At 39.1% G+C, this 17,008-nt stretch overlaps 1 long non-coding RNA gene across 1 annotated transcript; it reads right to left on the bottom strand.

Moving 5' to 3' along the window:
- Positions 1-6,164: 6,164 nt before the first annotated feature.
- On the bottom strand, positions 6,165-8,229 carry LOC133885685 (uncharacterized). Its single transcript, XR_009903250.1, has 3 exons — positions 7,837-8,229; positions 7,151-7,210; positions 6,165-6,474 (listed from the first exon to the last, which is right to left on the bottom strand). It is a non-coding gene; the product is annotated as an uncharacterized LOC133885685 (long non-coding RNA).
- Positions 8,230-17,008: the final 8,779 nt, after the last annotated feature.

Below are 17,008 nucleotides of genomic sequence, written 5' to 3'. Positions count from 1 at the left end.
ACTCCGCCCAAAGTAACCATGCCAAGGAACTTCTCCTTGATCAAAAGTCCAAGGATGCCGTTTACATGGCGTGAGTGGTCACCCTCTCCAACCCTCAGCCAGTTCTTGCACAAGTGTAAAGGCAATTTATTAGTATGTGTTGAAATATTGAAGATACAAAGGCAAAAAAATAGTGAGAGTAGAGAGAGCCATTTACTTCTCTCCATCTGGTCGAATGAGCGGGCGTCTAGCCATTGGCACCGGTCGCCTCGGGAGGCTAGAAGGATCACGCAGCCACACACAAGAAGAAGTAGAGCTAGAGCTACCCCCTGGTCAACCTGCTCCTCCTCTACCTGCTCCTCCTCATCCCCAGACTGAGTCGCAGCCGTAGGTATAGGCGAGTCAGACTCAGACTCAGCCGCACCTAGAGGCGACTCAGTCTCCTCCTCAACAGCAGGTATAGAAGGACCTCCTCCACCCCTGCCTCCGCCTCTCGGCCTTCCTGGAGGTCTTCCCCGGGGTCTCTTTCCGGACCCGTCACCTGCATCCGTGGCTTTCCCCGTCGCCTTTTTTATAGCGACGTTAACTTCCTCATACCGCCCACCATGCTTCAATCACTTCCTCTGAGAACGAGTAAACCAATTAGTACGGATGTTACAACTTGATGTAAATAAATGAAGCATAATAAAAAAACATGCTATGAGAAAGAATAAATCATACAGTTATTAGAAATAAACATACAGTTATTAGAAATAAACATACAGTTATTAGAAATAATCATCATCATCGGGATCAGCTGGATCATAAGTCTCATCATCACTATCACGCGTGTTGAAATAATCATCCTGATGCTCGGGAGGAGGAATGCCGTCATCATTGTCATTGCCTAAATGTAACCGCTCAAGTAATTCCAAGTCCCTCGCATTCTCAACCTCGTCTTCTTCGTCCTCGTCAGCACCAGTTTCATTGTCTACTTCCATGCCCTGAGCTTCCGTCAAGTCGATCTCAAAATTCCCTGCGAGGCCATCTTCTTGAAAGAATTCTCCATCATATGTGTTGGGGTCTATGTTGTAATCTTCATTGTTTGGGACTGATAGTTTACCGTGTGGCGGTACCTTGTACACAACATCCCAACCCTTAAGACGCTGAACGGTTTTGCACGGGTACGAGAGATAATAAACTTGCGTGGCCTGTTGAGCCACAATATAGACATCGTCTCCTGGTAAGACGGTTGATTGTCGAATTTCGACTAGCCCAAGATTAGGGGTCCGTCTCACAACTTCTGGATCGAACCAATGGCATTTGAATATGACGGGATTCAGAGGTTTGCTCCCATCAAAATTCAGTTCGTATATTTCTTCAATTCTTCCGTAGTACTCAGCCCCATCTAAGCCTGGAGTAAAAACTCCGGTATTTGTTGTTCTACGATTGGGCCGACTCTGCTCGTGGCTTGCTGTGTGGAAGCGATATCCATTCACGTCGTAAGCCTTAAATGACCTGAGGCCTAGCAAATGCTAATTCCAAGAATGCATCGGTCTTCTGGATCCATTCATCGGTCAAAAAACCCTGACTAGAGCGGCCAGTGTACATCCACTCACGATCATCCATCCTCTAACATATTGGGAAACATACACATATAATATTTTTTATTCAGCAAGTAATATAAAAGTCAATTTCATCTACCTATACAATTAATTATTTCCATCAAATATTTGTGTTTTACCATAAGAGGGAATCGGCATGCATCAAACTATCTAATAGGTAAAGATAGGTCCTAATCCCACCCGACGATGTGTACATTGGGCCGTTTCCATGCTCTACTCCGATCCGAGACAGAATTTCGGCAGCACCTCCCCGCTGTTCTCCAAATACACGTCTCGGCAACAAGCCAAGACAATGTGTATCCGGAGAACAACGGGGAGACGCTGCCGAAACTCTGTCTCGGATCGGAGTAGAGCATTGAAACGAACCCAATCTACACATCCTCAGGCTGTCCAAAAAATATGGACAATTCGAAACAGTTACGGTTATAGATATGCAAAGACTTGCATATTTATAACCATAACTCTTTCAAACGGGAGACGCATAGGTTACGCGACATGCACATCCTAAACCCTAAATTAGCCAAAATTCTATGAGTCTCTAAATTGTAGTTCGGAAAGGTTGGTTTCGCTTAGAGTACAGGAACAAATCATTAAACTAATTTCTATCTTAAATTTATCAGTTACAAAAAGGTGAAATGGAATAAAACAAGGATCTTATCACCAGGGAACAACGCACAGAACTTTTTTTTTTCTGCAAGGAACACAATGGTGTTTTCTTGCAATGGATCCATATATATATATAGCTCTTCATACTAGACAACATGAAAATTTCTTTCTTTTGCTTTTGCGTGTATAATTTTACTTTTTCTTATATTGTTCTCTCAAATGGGTACAATTAAGTACGGTGTTGCTCATGAGCATTGCGCGAAGAACCAGCTATATATATTTTCCTTCTGTTCTTTATCAACCTTTTGTATATTAGTTAACCTGGATAGATGATTGGACGAAATAAATAGTTAATTAGAATTAGCTGATGAAGTATGCAAGAAGGAAAAGAAAGATGTTTCGTTTAGTTGATTCAAACTTTTCCTTAGATTAGGGAAAGTGATAGATAGCCAGGGAAGAGTGTAGCTTCTTTTTCCTGCACTGTATTAGTAAGCCTTGATCTTGCTCAAAAGAAAGGTAGGGTACAGCTAGATCAGCTAATGTAAGAAGCAAAAAAGGTGTGAGTTCATGACACTACAATACATTGTACATACGCACACAATTGGCAAAGAATATTCTTTAAAAAAAAACAAGTGATAAAAAATGTTGAATTACTTTTAATTCAACTGAATTGGCAAAGGGAACAATACGCTGGAAGCATGGAACGAAAGGTGGTGCTTGGAGTTAGATCCAGGAATTTTACAGAATAATGTTTGTTAGTAATTACTCTACAGTGTTCAAATTAAAGTTCCTGCATTGCAAACAGGTCACTGATACACCTGTGAAATGTATAGATAAAACTAATAGGGTAGCGTGTGTGGACTGTACTGAACAAACATACTGAAAATGATCCAAGAGGAGACAATGCAAGGAACACACTCAAATGTAGTATCCCATTTTCTCATATATATATATATAGATTTTGTTATATATTCCCCCCTCCCCCCTGAAAACTACAGCTTACAAAATGGGGAAAAAAAAGGAGGTAAAAGAAAAGAAGAAGTAAGTTTAAATTATTAGAAACACAGAAAAAGGTCATTGTAATACTAGTCAAACAGAAACATCGAGAGTGACATATCTTATTGAACTTTAGCTGAAAATTTATTTTATGTACTTGGCTAGGACTAAAATTTTAATTAAGGTATACAAGTATATAAAACAATATATAGACTGCTCCAACTTAGTACTGTAGTTTAAGATTTGCATCACCCATCTGTTTTCTCAATCGTTGAAGTGACTTGACAGCTATGTACTAAACAATTCTTATAAGAAAAACTCTCAACTTTGTACTTTTTTATCGTTATCTATATATAATCTGTAAGGACTAGCTCCCTCCAGTTTCTAAAAAAAAAAGAAAAACTCTCAACTCACATATTGAAATTCTCCAATTTCCTATAATACCCTACGGTTCAAAGGAGCCCTCAAAGTAAAAATATGTGAACCACCATGCACTACAGGATACGATGTTAAAAACCTAAGTAGCCTATTTGCAAAGTTGAAATCCTTTTAGGTTCATGCTAGAATTAAACTGTTTTCTACAAAAATTGATAAAAAAATTACTGTGAAATTGCTGTCTTTCAAAGATCCCTCTCAAATTGGGCCACCAACATATTGCCCCATTCATCAGCGAGTCAATGTTTTCTAAGGTGCTGCTATCAAACAAATTCCCGTGTCATTTTCCATCTTTATTGCAAGCTTCCAAGTCCCAACGCAATTTAAGCAAATTATCACTTGCGGCCACATACCTTGCTGATTTGCAGGAGGTCGGAGGGGGGCGGCGCGGGCCGGGGCGGCGGCGTCGGGCGGTGGCGCGAGGCGGGGCGGCAGCGGAGGAGGGGGACCTGGCCGGCGCGGGTCGGCGCGGGATGGCGCGGGCCGGCGCGAGGCAGAGCGGCCGGCGCGGAGCGGCGTCGGAGGGGGGCGGTGCGGGCAGGGCGGCGCGAGGCGGCGTCGGGCGGGGGCGCGAGGCGGGGCGGCAGCAGCGGAGGGGGATCTGGGAGGAGGGGGAGGGCGGCGCTGGCGGCAGCGGCGGATTGGGGCGCGGGAGGCGGCGGCGGCGGCCGGGGAAAACGAAATAAAATCGGACTAGATCTGTCCTCGTGCGCGGCCGGGGATGGGAAACCCTATATTCGTGAAATTGCCGAGTGTCTGTTTTTGCCGAGTGTCAAATCTAGAACACTCGGCAAAGCGATTGTTTGCCGAGTGTAAACGCAAGAACACTCGGCAAACACCTGAATTTTTTTTTTTTGCTACAAATGCACTTAATGAATTAAAAATAGCAAACAGACCCCCAAAAATACCAGATTTTAACATCGAATATGCTATGCTGTATGTTGAGTGTAGAAAAAGTTTCAAGGTCAAACGACGATTGAACCGTCACTTCGGCTTCAAACTTAATCCGTTCCCTCTCGAAACAACGATTCTTCCTCGGAGATGCTTCAGTTTCTAAGCATCGTACGTGATAACTTTTGCGAAACCTTCTCAAATTTTTATCACAGCCTCTACGTATCATATCATGACACTATGGCAAGTCTCATATTTTTCAGACTTCGTTTTTTTTTTTTTAGAATTAGAAAACCAATAAGCTACATGTTGGTGGTCGAGTGTTGCCGTCCAGATGTTTCAAATTTCTTTTCATTTCTTAGGTAAGGCCTAAAAATAGACTCAACAACATGAATATGATTTTTCTACCCATTTTTGTTCATTATTTCATGTACTTGCAGATCAAAAATTGACTTATATCCATTAAAAGCCAGGAAATGCACTTAATGAATTAAAAATAGTAAACGGATCTAGAAAAATGCCAAAGTTTAACATAGAATATTCTATGTTGTATGTTGAGTGTAGAAAAAGTTTCAAGGTCAAACGATGATTCAACCGTCACTTTGGCTTCAAGCCTGATCCGTTCCCTCTCGAAATCACGATTCTTTTTCGGAGATGCTTCGGTTTCTAAGCATCGTACGTGACAGCTTTTGCTTCTTCCACTTGGCAAGCATTGAAAATTCCTTCTTTGTCTGGATGACAGCTGGAATGATAGTATATAGCAGAGAAATTCCTTTTTTAAGGCAAGCAAGAAGAATTGTCATTCTCCTTTGTTTGTGAGCTCAGCTCATCACACGGTAGCATCTTTGACACATGTTTAGAGCACAACTGATTCCAAGGGCCGCTCCCAGGAGTCCACATCTGCTGCATCTCAATCTTGAAGCACGACTGAATTCTAACTCCAAGTTCATAACAATATCATCCTTAAACCATACTGCAGTAGTACCGGAATCGATGTGTGGCGGCCCTTGGTCGGTTGTTATTACGAGAAAGAAAAGAGAACAAAAGGAAACCAAAAAGAAAATAAAGGAAAAAAATAGTTTGCCGAGTGCTTAATATCGGGCACTCGGCAAAGGGGCGACTCGCCGTCAGCCGCCGAACGGAGGGACACGTGGCGCGTTGTTTGCCGAGTGTTTTTTCTCTTTTTGCCGAGTGCTATTGTTTGCCGAGTGTTTTTTGATGAATTTACCGAGTGCCTAATTGTTTGCCGAGTGCTTTCGTTGGGAACTCGGCGTAGGTGGTTGTTTGCCGAGTACCCGATATAATGCACTCGGTATACACGTAGGCACTCGGTATAGGCCTCGTTTCCGGTAGTGATACGAGGCAATAAGGCGACAACTCATGTTGGTCATTTGACAGCTCTTGCGCTCCTGCCGGTACAAAAGTAAAAGGTGTATTTTTTTCTCTAAAAAGCCAAAAAAAAAAAACTCTTGTCGGTAAAGAAGCACCATTAACGTGAGTGTTGGCTGTTTTAACTACAGTCCATATATTTCTATTTTGTTAGCTTGTGTTGAGGCTTACAATAATGAAATTAACTGAGTGTTAAGGCTTGCAATAACTGTGGAAGAAAAACAAGGTAACATCATTGATATAATTGTACTTTTGTCTCTAGAACATATCTTCTAATGGATATCAAGGATAATAATAATCTATTCTCTCATAGAAAATAAAATGTTAGCAAGATTATCACGAAAGATATTCATGTCTCCATCTTTATCTCCTAATCCATTGCCACCACCTCTTTGAGATGAAGATGATTGACCCTCACTTGGGATATAGTTCACGTCTTGATCACGCCTCTCAAAGTCTTCATCCATCAAAGCGCTTTCTGGAATAAAGTTGTGAAGAACTATGCATGCAATAATTATTTTTGTTGCTTAGCCATAGGATAACTAGGCAGGTCCAATAATATTCTTCACTTCATCTTCAAAACTCCAAATGACTGTTCCGTCACATTGCGAAGAGATAAATGCAAATAGTTAAACCTTTCCTTCTTACCACTAGGACGTGAGCCTTATCAAAATTTCAGTAAATAGTACTTTACTCTTTTGAATGGAGCTAGATACCCCACTCGATTAGGATAACCGGAGTCAACGAGATAATATTTTTCTAAAAAAAAACATATTGCATGATAAATACTTATGACAATGCTATAGTGAAACGAGAGTGGATAATATGCAAATATACTTTGTGGGGATGTGGATGATCAAATAAAGTTAAACCAATACGCCCAAATTGTGTGTAAAGATTTGACATGGAAACATTCAGTTAAACCAATACGCTCTTTCATTTATATATAGATTCTTCTGCACAGGAAGAAAGAAGACAAGAATCACACTAAATCTTGCATCACTAAAAAAACACGCAAATGATATGCAGATTTGACATGGAAACCTTGGTACCGTTTTTGTCGTTATGGTCGTTGTGTTCAGTTCGTGGCAAGTTCTGTTACGGGTGTGTGTGTTTGGGTGTGCTTGAACCCTCTTTTATCCTCTCTTAATACAATGATACGCAGCTCTTCTGCGTGTTTGAGAAAAAAAAACACACAAATGGTGGATCTACAACAGAAAGCTGTAATCTAAAAAAAAAAAGGAGTTTACCACAATTTTCTCTGGATTTTCTAAATTCAGATTTGGATGGACCCAACCAGTTCTTATAGCCTGCAATGAAAAACAAAGAGAAATAAAACCATGATGAGCTCACCATGTTTGCATTGAAACTGATAACAAATCCCATGCTGTGGCATGATGGCATCCATGCTGATTTAAGCCATAACAACAACAGTAGGAGTTATTATAAATAGTAATAAAGGATGAAAGGTAGGCCATGGTTATACAGGAATAATGAAACCTGAGTAAACATGTTTATCTAAAAGAATCATTATTCTTCATTCTTTAGAAAATGGAAGGAGCTCTGATATTCAAGTTGCAGATATTTAGAGAAATAAAAACTGTACAAGCATTTGCACCAAATCTAGACCCAATAGTACTTAATTTTTACTTGAAAGATGGCAAAACACAGTTAACTGTAGAGCATCTTTACAAAATAAAGGTCACACCAACCATTCTACATTAGCAAAACAAGTCATAGAATAGGCTAAGCTTTAAGATAATGTGGTTTTTGACTTGTATTGTGCCTTCTGAACATGGAATTACGACATGAAGCTAGCTCCGAGCAAGTATTAGCAAAACAAAGAACTCGTAATTAGGCAATTGCGGGCCAACTCGAGAAGAGGACCAACAAGTTGGGATTTGTTGCAAAATTGGGAGAACGGATGGAGCCGTACCTAGAGCTTCTCGATGGGGACGACGGGGCAAGACGAGCCGGCGGCGAGGCTTGTCGGCGCGGACTCCAGCGGCGGCGGCTGGTGGTGGTGGTGGCGCCTGGTCGATGGCTGTTCGCCTCAGGCTGAGACGGAGAAACCACGTTTCAAGAATTACGACATGAAGCTAGCTCTGAGCAATTAATGAAGTGGTTTCGATCTCGCGAGCAAAACCGATTGGTTGCAAGATTTGGATAGAAAGGAAGATCGAGATCGAAGCCGTAGTCGTTGCAGTGGTCCGGCACAGGTTCTTGCTCGTTGACGGCCGCCGGGAATGGGAAGACGGCTGGCTGGCGGCGGGACGGGTGTCTCACGGCTGCAAACCCTACATCACGTCGTCGCTGTGACGGGAATCGACCGATAGATTATCCGTTTCGAAGTTGATAATTATTTGATCGTAGGTTTTATAGGAACTGATTTTTAATAAAGATTAGCCTTTACCTCTCTTACTCAAAATTTTGTTATAAATTAATTTTTATAGGACATATGATTAACTTAGAATATATTATTAAAAGTTAATCAATTTTGAAACATATAATCAATTTTTCCGAGAGTTCAGGAGCGGGTGCGGGTATACCCTGTGGTATTTATGAATAATGTTACTATAATTGTATACCTATTCTCATATTCTTACCCCTCACAATCTAAAAAATCATCTTTTCTCTTGATTATGGATTTTGCCACAATCTTAATTGTGATTATCATATTATAGATTGTGAAATCTAACTATTTATTTTTTTTATTCTAGCTTTTAAAAGCTATAATTCACCATCACAATAAAACCAAACATGTCCTTAGTCTGGATAGAAAACAAAATAATTGTACATATGCATACGTGTGCCAGCTGCCTCGTCGCTTTTTTGGAACATGGCCACCCAATACGTTTATCCTACGTTGAAGGCGCCTTATTTTTCCTCTCGAAAGCGAAACGCCGATGAAGAGAACGTGAGCGACGTCATGACCGCGCCGCCTGATTAGGAGAAGACTAATAAGTTAAGACAAAGTATAGTAGGTCCATTATTTGCTGTGCATGCATGCATTAGCCCGCAAAACGTTTGGAATATACGTTTAGTTTGGTTTGCCAAATAATCGACCGATAACGTGTGCGTGTCACTTTCATGGACGGTTTTTTATGATTGTCTTTGAGAGGTTCTAAAATTATTTTAGATATATCCTTTCGGGAAAAAAATATTTGGATATCGTTCTGAACATTAAGTTATTTTTAGAGTAAAGTTTCAGTTTGAATCAGATTTTATCGTACTCAGTGCACTTTGGTCGAGATAAAAATTAAAATGAGAACACACAGGGAAGACGTCTCTTCGGTGTTAAGTTGAAAGTGATCCTCGAGATTGCATGGGTTGGGTCCGGACAACTAGGCTCGTGAGAGGACCACGTTTTGACCAAGTCACAAAACAACTTCCTTATTCCATTAGGTATTTTGCACAAATGTTGCCCTTTTAATCATGTGTTCCTTTCTCTCTTTTTTTGTTCTTTTTCTTTTTTTTGAGACAACCATTTGCTTGTTTCTAATTGGAGGATAGTAGAGCTGTACTGATTAATTTGGCGTAGTGCTACGCGTGGTGCTAAGTGCGGTAATGTACTCCTACTGCACATGAGCCTTAACACTACTTGTGGGCTAATTGAGTTGGGCCAGGTAGCAAATCAAGCATGCTCCAGTCCATGTATAAGCAGGTAGATGGGCCCACGGTGTCTTGTCCCAACTCCACTCTTATTCTGATTTTTTATATTTTCTAAATCCAACAATTATATATATATATATATATATATCCATTTTGAAATTTTGCAAATCTATACTCCTATCACCCATTTAAAGAGCCACACCGTCATAGGAGGTAAAAAAATATGTGTCCTCACACTGTTAGTTCGCGGTTCCGGCACACCGCATGCGATGGGTTAATGGTGTCTTGTTCCAACTCCACTCTTGCTTCGCGGCTCCGCACACACCACATCCTTGGTTCTCTTCTTCTTATTCTCTTCTATTGGTGGCTCTTCTTCGTCTCTGGTCTTGAGAATGTGATGCGGCCGATTAGCAATCGGTGAGTTGAGTGCGTGATAATGTGCCGAAGAGCAATCTTTACAGTAGAGTAAAGATTGAGAAAATGAGAATGATTGATTAATTCATTGAATAATTGATGTTTTATACAAGTCAAATAGATGCCCTCTCCGTAAGGGAGACATTTCATTCCCCAACGGATGGGCATATGACAGATGTTGATAATCTTGGTTCGTAACAAAGAAAGATGACCAGACTCAAGTAGACGCCACATCAGCACCACATTCTTCGGAAAAAAACGATGACTTGTCAAAACCACCGCCACGTCAACGCCACCTCAGAGCAAAACTGCTTTTAGATGGACCGAGAGGGTATTTTGTCTGGTTCTAATAGTTTAGCGTGTTGGATATCCGGTTCTCAAGTTTATGGTGAAAAATGGAACTCGCGCAAAAGTTGAGGGGACTTTTTTCGCCAGCTGACACATGGCAGCTAATTTTCCGCTAACACCGTTCTGGCCCAAGAACGTCATGTCTCGGTTCACTCTCACAAAAATGTCCAGCCTACTCATCTCAAACAACTCGGTAATACCGACGAAAAATGTGTACGCACATGGCGCGACAGCATATAATCTCCAACCAGAGGGGAAATATATATGAAACAAAATGCCAAAAAGATTATTGTATCTTATGGTGTAAAAAAAGAAAATCACATTCTGACATAAACTTTCATATTTCCCTGATCAAGAACGATAATTGATATAATCATCAATTATATATACTCTCTGTCAAAATACAGGGCGTATTAGGATTTAAAATTTTAAAAAAGTCAACCTTTTATAAATTTTAACCAACAATTAATTAAAATTTACGTATATTTAATGTGCAAAAGATGTAATAATAGATTCATATTTCACATATCTTTTTAATAAGATATTGATTTTGTAACAATGTATAATATATTGTAAAAGAAATTAATAATTAAAATATACTTTAAAAGATCTTCCTAAATTCTAATATGGGCTGTAAGAAAGAAATGGAGGGAGTATTATTTATGGGGAGCTACTTGGTCAATTGACGGGAACTGAAAGGAGTTTTGGTCGATGATCTGTGGCCGTTGGATTCAAATCCAATGACCCAGACTCTTTCATCTACATCTAGATAAGCCATTTCTCTTCTCTCTCCTGCAACATAGCTGCGACGATGCCTGCCCGCACCCCGCCCTCCCCTCGACTTTTTTTTATTTTAGTCTTTTTAAAATTAATATTTTAATAATAACCCGTCAAAACCTAAATTTTCATAAACTAGCCCCTTTTATCACGCCAAAGTCTCTGATATGACTCTCCAACTTAGTCACGCTATATTTATTGACGTGATCAAAATAGTCACGCTAGCGGAAACCCTGACGCCTTTACATGTGGCAGCCTGAGTCACGCCAAATTAGTTTGCGTGACTAGTATGAACAGTATTTTCGCGGATAAACAGTGCTTTCAGCGGTTTCAATTCTTCTCTTTCCGCTTTCTCTATTTGAGCAGTAGGGTTACCGTACTCTAAAATTCATAAAACTTTTTCTGTATATCCTATAATTCATGATGAATCCATTTTAAAAGGATTCACCTCAATACCCTATCTAGGTTTTAAAATAAAAAAAACTCCAAAAATAGTTACTTTTAGAAATTCTAGTAATTTTTAAGGCCTCAAATAAATTCCCAAAAATCTGAGAAAATTCACTAATATTCCTCTCATGTGGCATAATAATTTCTAAAATTATTTCCAACCCTAGGTTACTTGGTGAAAAAGTGAGTTCCTTTATAATGCTCCATTTATATGTATTTTTATCATTTCATACTATTTAGCCTTGTAAACGCCCTCTAAATAATTAGCAATTATGTTCGATTTTTCTCAAAATTTTGCCAACGCTTAATGCAACATGTACGGGTCCTATTTGCAAACATGCACATCCAATAGAGTCGTAGAATTTGAATTATTCAATTCCGAATGTTGGTATATGTTACAATTTGTTCTATAACAATAATACTTAGGTGACTTGTGGAGCTAAAAAGAATTGCCATTTACGGTCTAAACCATACCAAATTTATTGTATGAATAGTTCATAATATGTTTTAGCCGAACCACATACATGATTTTTAGGAAGACTAATAAACTTTAAATAAGTAGACTAAAGAGAAAGAATAAACGAAAAATAGTAAAGATTGGTATATAAATTACAATAAGTTATTTTATGTAGTTATACCTGCCAACCGAAATGTAGATGTGTCGTATTGTCTTCTTAATACCTTTGACATAAGTTGTTGTAGCAGGTTCAATAGAGACCCCTTGTCCTATTGTGTCTGTATAATGTTAGATTATATGTTATTTTATTAAAGTTATAGGATGGTATTACAATAGATAAAATGTATATTAGGAATGGTAGATGTAATATATAAATGAATATATAGTTACCTGATATGTCTCTAGTGTAATCAATTCTGGTCCTTAATGTATCAAAGGATGCTAGAGTATATGCATATTTGGGGAACGTTGAGAAGCACTAGGGAATTCAATTACCTCAGTGTGACCTGTGAATTTTATCATGTATATATGGTCAACTGCTCGATAATTATTCTTAGCTGGAAACATTTGGAAAAACGTTATGAAATATACAACTCATTCTCTAAGGTGTGGCTTGAATTGATCTACATGGCGTCGTGGCACTTGAGCTTCCTTTGCATTTCCCTGTACATTTGCATAGAAAATTATTGTAAATGATGTATACTCTTTTATTTTTTTCTAAAGTACCTAATGTTTGTGAATACCTCTTGATCCAATAGTACAAAATCAAGTCTATGGACCTTTTCTAGTTTGTCATCCAGAATATATTCGGATAATCTTGTCACGATAGATGTGTTGTCATTTCATGCTAAAAGCTCTGTCGTGTAATTACCATCGGATGGCTCATTCCAATCCACAGTTAAACTACTCATGGATAATGGTTACCACTGTTTCACTCAATGTAATCTAAATTGTGTATAAATTCTTGATGAACATATCTCATGGCTTAAACCTAAGAACATTAATGTTATCAATTGCCTACTTTCAACAAAATTGGAAATTATTTCCTAATTTAAATGTACGTTTCAAAATGCTTAATTCACCCTGTAGTCTCAAAGGCAGTGGGTAGCCATAGCACTTAGTCATGTTTGAACATGCGCAATTTAAAGTTTATTAGTCTTCCTAAAAATCATGTGTATGGTTCAGCTAAAACATATTCTGAACTATCCATACAATAAATTTTGTATGGTTTAGACTGCAAATGGCAATTCTTTTTGGCTCCACAAGTCACCTAAGTATTATTGTTATAGAACAAATTGTAACATATACCAACATTCGAAATTGAATAATTCAAATTCTACGACTCTATTGGATGTACATGTTTGCAAATAGGACCTGTACATGTTGCATTAAGGGCTGGCAAAATTTTGAGGAAAATCGAACATAATTGCTAATTATTTAGAGGGCGTTTACAAGGCTAAATAGTATGAAATGATAAAAATGCATATAAATGGAGCATTGCAAAGGAACTCACTTTTTCACCAAGTAACTTAGGGTTGGAAATAATTTAAAAATTATTACGCCACATGAGAGAAATATTAGTGAATTTTTTCAGATTTTTGGGAATTTATTTGTGGCCTTAAAAATTACTAGAATTTCTAAAAGTAACCATTTTTGGAGTTTTTTATTTTGAAACCTAGATGGGGTATTGAGGTGAATCCTTTTAAAATAGATTCATCATGAATTATAGGATATACATAAAAAGTTTTATGAATTTTAGAGTACGACAACCCTACTGCTCAAATAGAGAAAGCGAAATAAGAACAGTTGAAACCGCTGGAAACACTGTTTATCCAAAAAATACTGTTCACCCGAGTCACTCCAACCAATTTGGCGTGACTCAGGCTACCACGTCGAACTCACATGTAAAGACGTCAGGGTTTTCACCAGTGTGGTTATTTTGGTCACACCAATGAATATAGCGTGATTAAGTTGGGGAGTCACATCAGACACTTTGGCGTGACAAAGGGGGCTAGTTTCTGAAAATTTAGGTTTCGACGAGCTGTTATTAAAACATTAGTTTTAAAAAGACAAATAAAAAAAATTCCCCTCCCCTTCTCTCGTCTCTGGCAGCATCCCCGCTACCGAATCCATGCCCATTTCCCCATCACGCTAATATGAAATCGTCGGGCCGCTTTCTTTCCACCCTAACCATCGACACTGGCCGATGTCTGCCACCTCGTTGTTTGTCACTGCCGTCAGGCCGGTCGCCTCCAAGGCCATTCCTCTAATGCTGGCACTGGTGAAGCCCTCTCACCAACACTAATTTCTCACCGGTGTTCTTCAATCAGGCATTGCCTGAAATTTTGTCCATTTTCATGCAACTGAGAGTGAGACATTCCGCTATTTGTGTGTATGCTTATAGTATGCGAAGGATAGATTTCACAGTAATAATCATAAGCACAAACTTAACAATTGGTTCCTCGAAACATTCAGTCATCCTACGGCTTAATTCCTCAGCACCAGCGATCCGTCGACAGGCGGGGGCAGCGCACGCAGGGAGGGCATGCCAGGTCCCCGGAGGGCACTTGAATAATATACGGCAGCTCTGCCGATGACTGATGTGGGTGGCGGAGGAGGTGCTTCCAGTGGACAGATACTTCCACCTTAATGGCGCGTTGCTGACGCCGTGGAGGAGAGCATTAGCGGCAGGAGGAGCACCGTGATGGTACACTATCACACAAACAGTGAAGGTAATGGTTTCTTAGACCTGTCACTATTAAAGTAGTTACAAATGGTTGTTAAGATAGATGTGTTTATAATATGATCACTATCTTTGTGTGGCAAGAGCTATATACGGTTTTTTAAAATCTGTCTGTATGTCTTTGATAGACAGATGGATTTTAGAATAAATATCTGTAACATTGTCATAAATGGTTTCTTCTAAACCCTGTCTAGACAGTTAAAAATGATAAATCGTCTATACTTAAAGACCATCTTCACTAAGGTGAATATATAGACGGTTCATTCAAATAACCGTCTGTGTCCCTCAATTATTGATCTTAAGACATGTTCCTTTGGTGCGAGTTTTTCAGACAGAGGTGTGCGCGAGACTTCAGACATCGGGCTGAACTTCCTTTGCGAGGTGATTTCTTTGGACCTTGCCTCTGCAGCATGAGCTTCCTCTGTTTGAATACCTAGAGGTTAGTATTTACCATCTTTAGCTTCAAATTGGTAGTTAGATTCACAGAACTATTGTGTCCAAATATTTGAGCTTATGTTGAACTATGCAGCGTGAGCTTTCTCTACCGGGTGATTTGTTTAGAGATTCCTCTGTAGTGCGAGCTTCCTCTATTGCAATTCCTAGAGGCTAGTATTTACTTCCTTTAGCTTCAAATTGGTGCATTCACAGAACCATATCTTAAAATATTTGAGCTTCTGTTCAAGATTTCATATATATACATCTGTTGTCTTTTTCTCGTTCAGGACCGTTATATTGCCTCTAAAATTTACATTTAAAACAACTCTGTAGCTTGAATATTCAATAAATGTTAAATTTTAGAAATCACAGATGTGGACCGAAGTTGGATGTGCCTAGAGAATCGTATTTGTGATGAGTTCCTTGATAGCATATCTGGATTCATGTGTGCTTCCGAGCGGATATATTGAAAAAGAATGAGAAATTTATGTCTTGTCCATGCATTGATTATAGAAATAAGAGAAAATTTTCAAAGATATAAAATATATATGCACACTTGATTATACATGGGTTCAAATCGAATTATACATGTTAGACTAAGCATGGAGAAGAAGACGTGAATGATCCTGATGGTGATATGCATGAAGCAGGAGATCCTGAGTGTGATGTGTATGAAGTTATTCCTAACAAGGACATCAAAGAGATTGTTAATGACTTCATAGACTGAGGTGATGATATTCTTGAAAATTTAGAGCAGATGGTCTGTAATGCTAAGGGGGATGATGAATACAATGATAGAGAGTTTGCTAGATTTCAAGAATTTATGCAGTAGTCGAATGAACCTTTATATCCGGGCTGTGAGGAGCGATACATGTTGCTGCATGTTGTACTTCTACTTTTGAAATTGAAGACAAACAATGGGTGGTCTGATAAGAGTTTCGCTGTATTATTACGTCTATTAGCAGTATTACTCCCCAATGGAAATTTGCTGGCCACATCAACGTATGAAGCAAAGAATATAATTTGCCCATTGGGATTGGAAGTGAAAAAAAATTCTTGCCTGCAAGCAAGACTACATTATTTATCGTGGAGAGAATGCAGACTTGCATGAGTGTCTTGTATGTGGAACCCCTTGATACAAGGGTCATAATGATGGGGATGCCTGTAAGAACTAAGGACCTATGCAAATGTGATGTGGTACCTTTCAATAATTCCTCGGTTGAAGCGTTTGCTTTCCAACAAAAAAAAGAGGACAAATTGCTTCATTGGCATAAAGAGGGCTGTAAGAATGATTCAAACTTGTGGCACCCTACTGATTGTGTGTAGTGGCAAAACGTCGATACAAAATTCAAAGAGTTTGTGACAAAATTGGGGACATTAGTTTGCTTTGAGCATGGATGGAATGGATCCTTTTGATAGCATGAGCAGCAGACATAGCACCTGACCAGTAATTCTATGCATACATAATCTTCCTCCTTAGCTCTGTGAGAAGAGAAAGTACTTATGATGTCAATTTTAATCCAAGGGCCTAGGCAACCTATCAATGATAACTATGTGTACCTCAGACCATTGATGGATGACCTTAAAATACTCTAGTCAGAAGATATCGAGGTATGAGATGGATACAAGAGAGAGAGCTTTAGTCTACATGCCATATTGTTTTGCACACTCAATGATTTACTAGGCCTTGATAATTTGTCAAGGCAAAGTATAAGAGGAATCAAAGCCTACCCCTAATGCTTAGATGCTACCGAGAATATGTGGCTCAAAAACTCAAGAAAAATAGCGTATATGCGTCATCGATAGTTTTTGCCTTAGTCTCATCCATATAGGAATATGAATAAAGAATTTGATGCAAGAGAGAGAATGTGTTAG

Source organism: Phragmites australis, chromosome 11 (assembly GCF_958298935.1).
Source record: "Phragmites australis chromosome 11, lpPhrAust1.1, whole genome shotgun sequence".
Taxonomy (NCBI): Eukaryota; Viridiplantae; Streptophyta; class Magnoliopsida; order Poales; family Poaceae; genus Phragmites; species Phragmites australis.
This window is presented reverse-complemented; position numbering and strand designations above follow the sequence as displayed.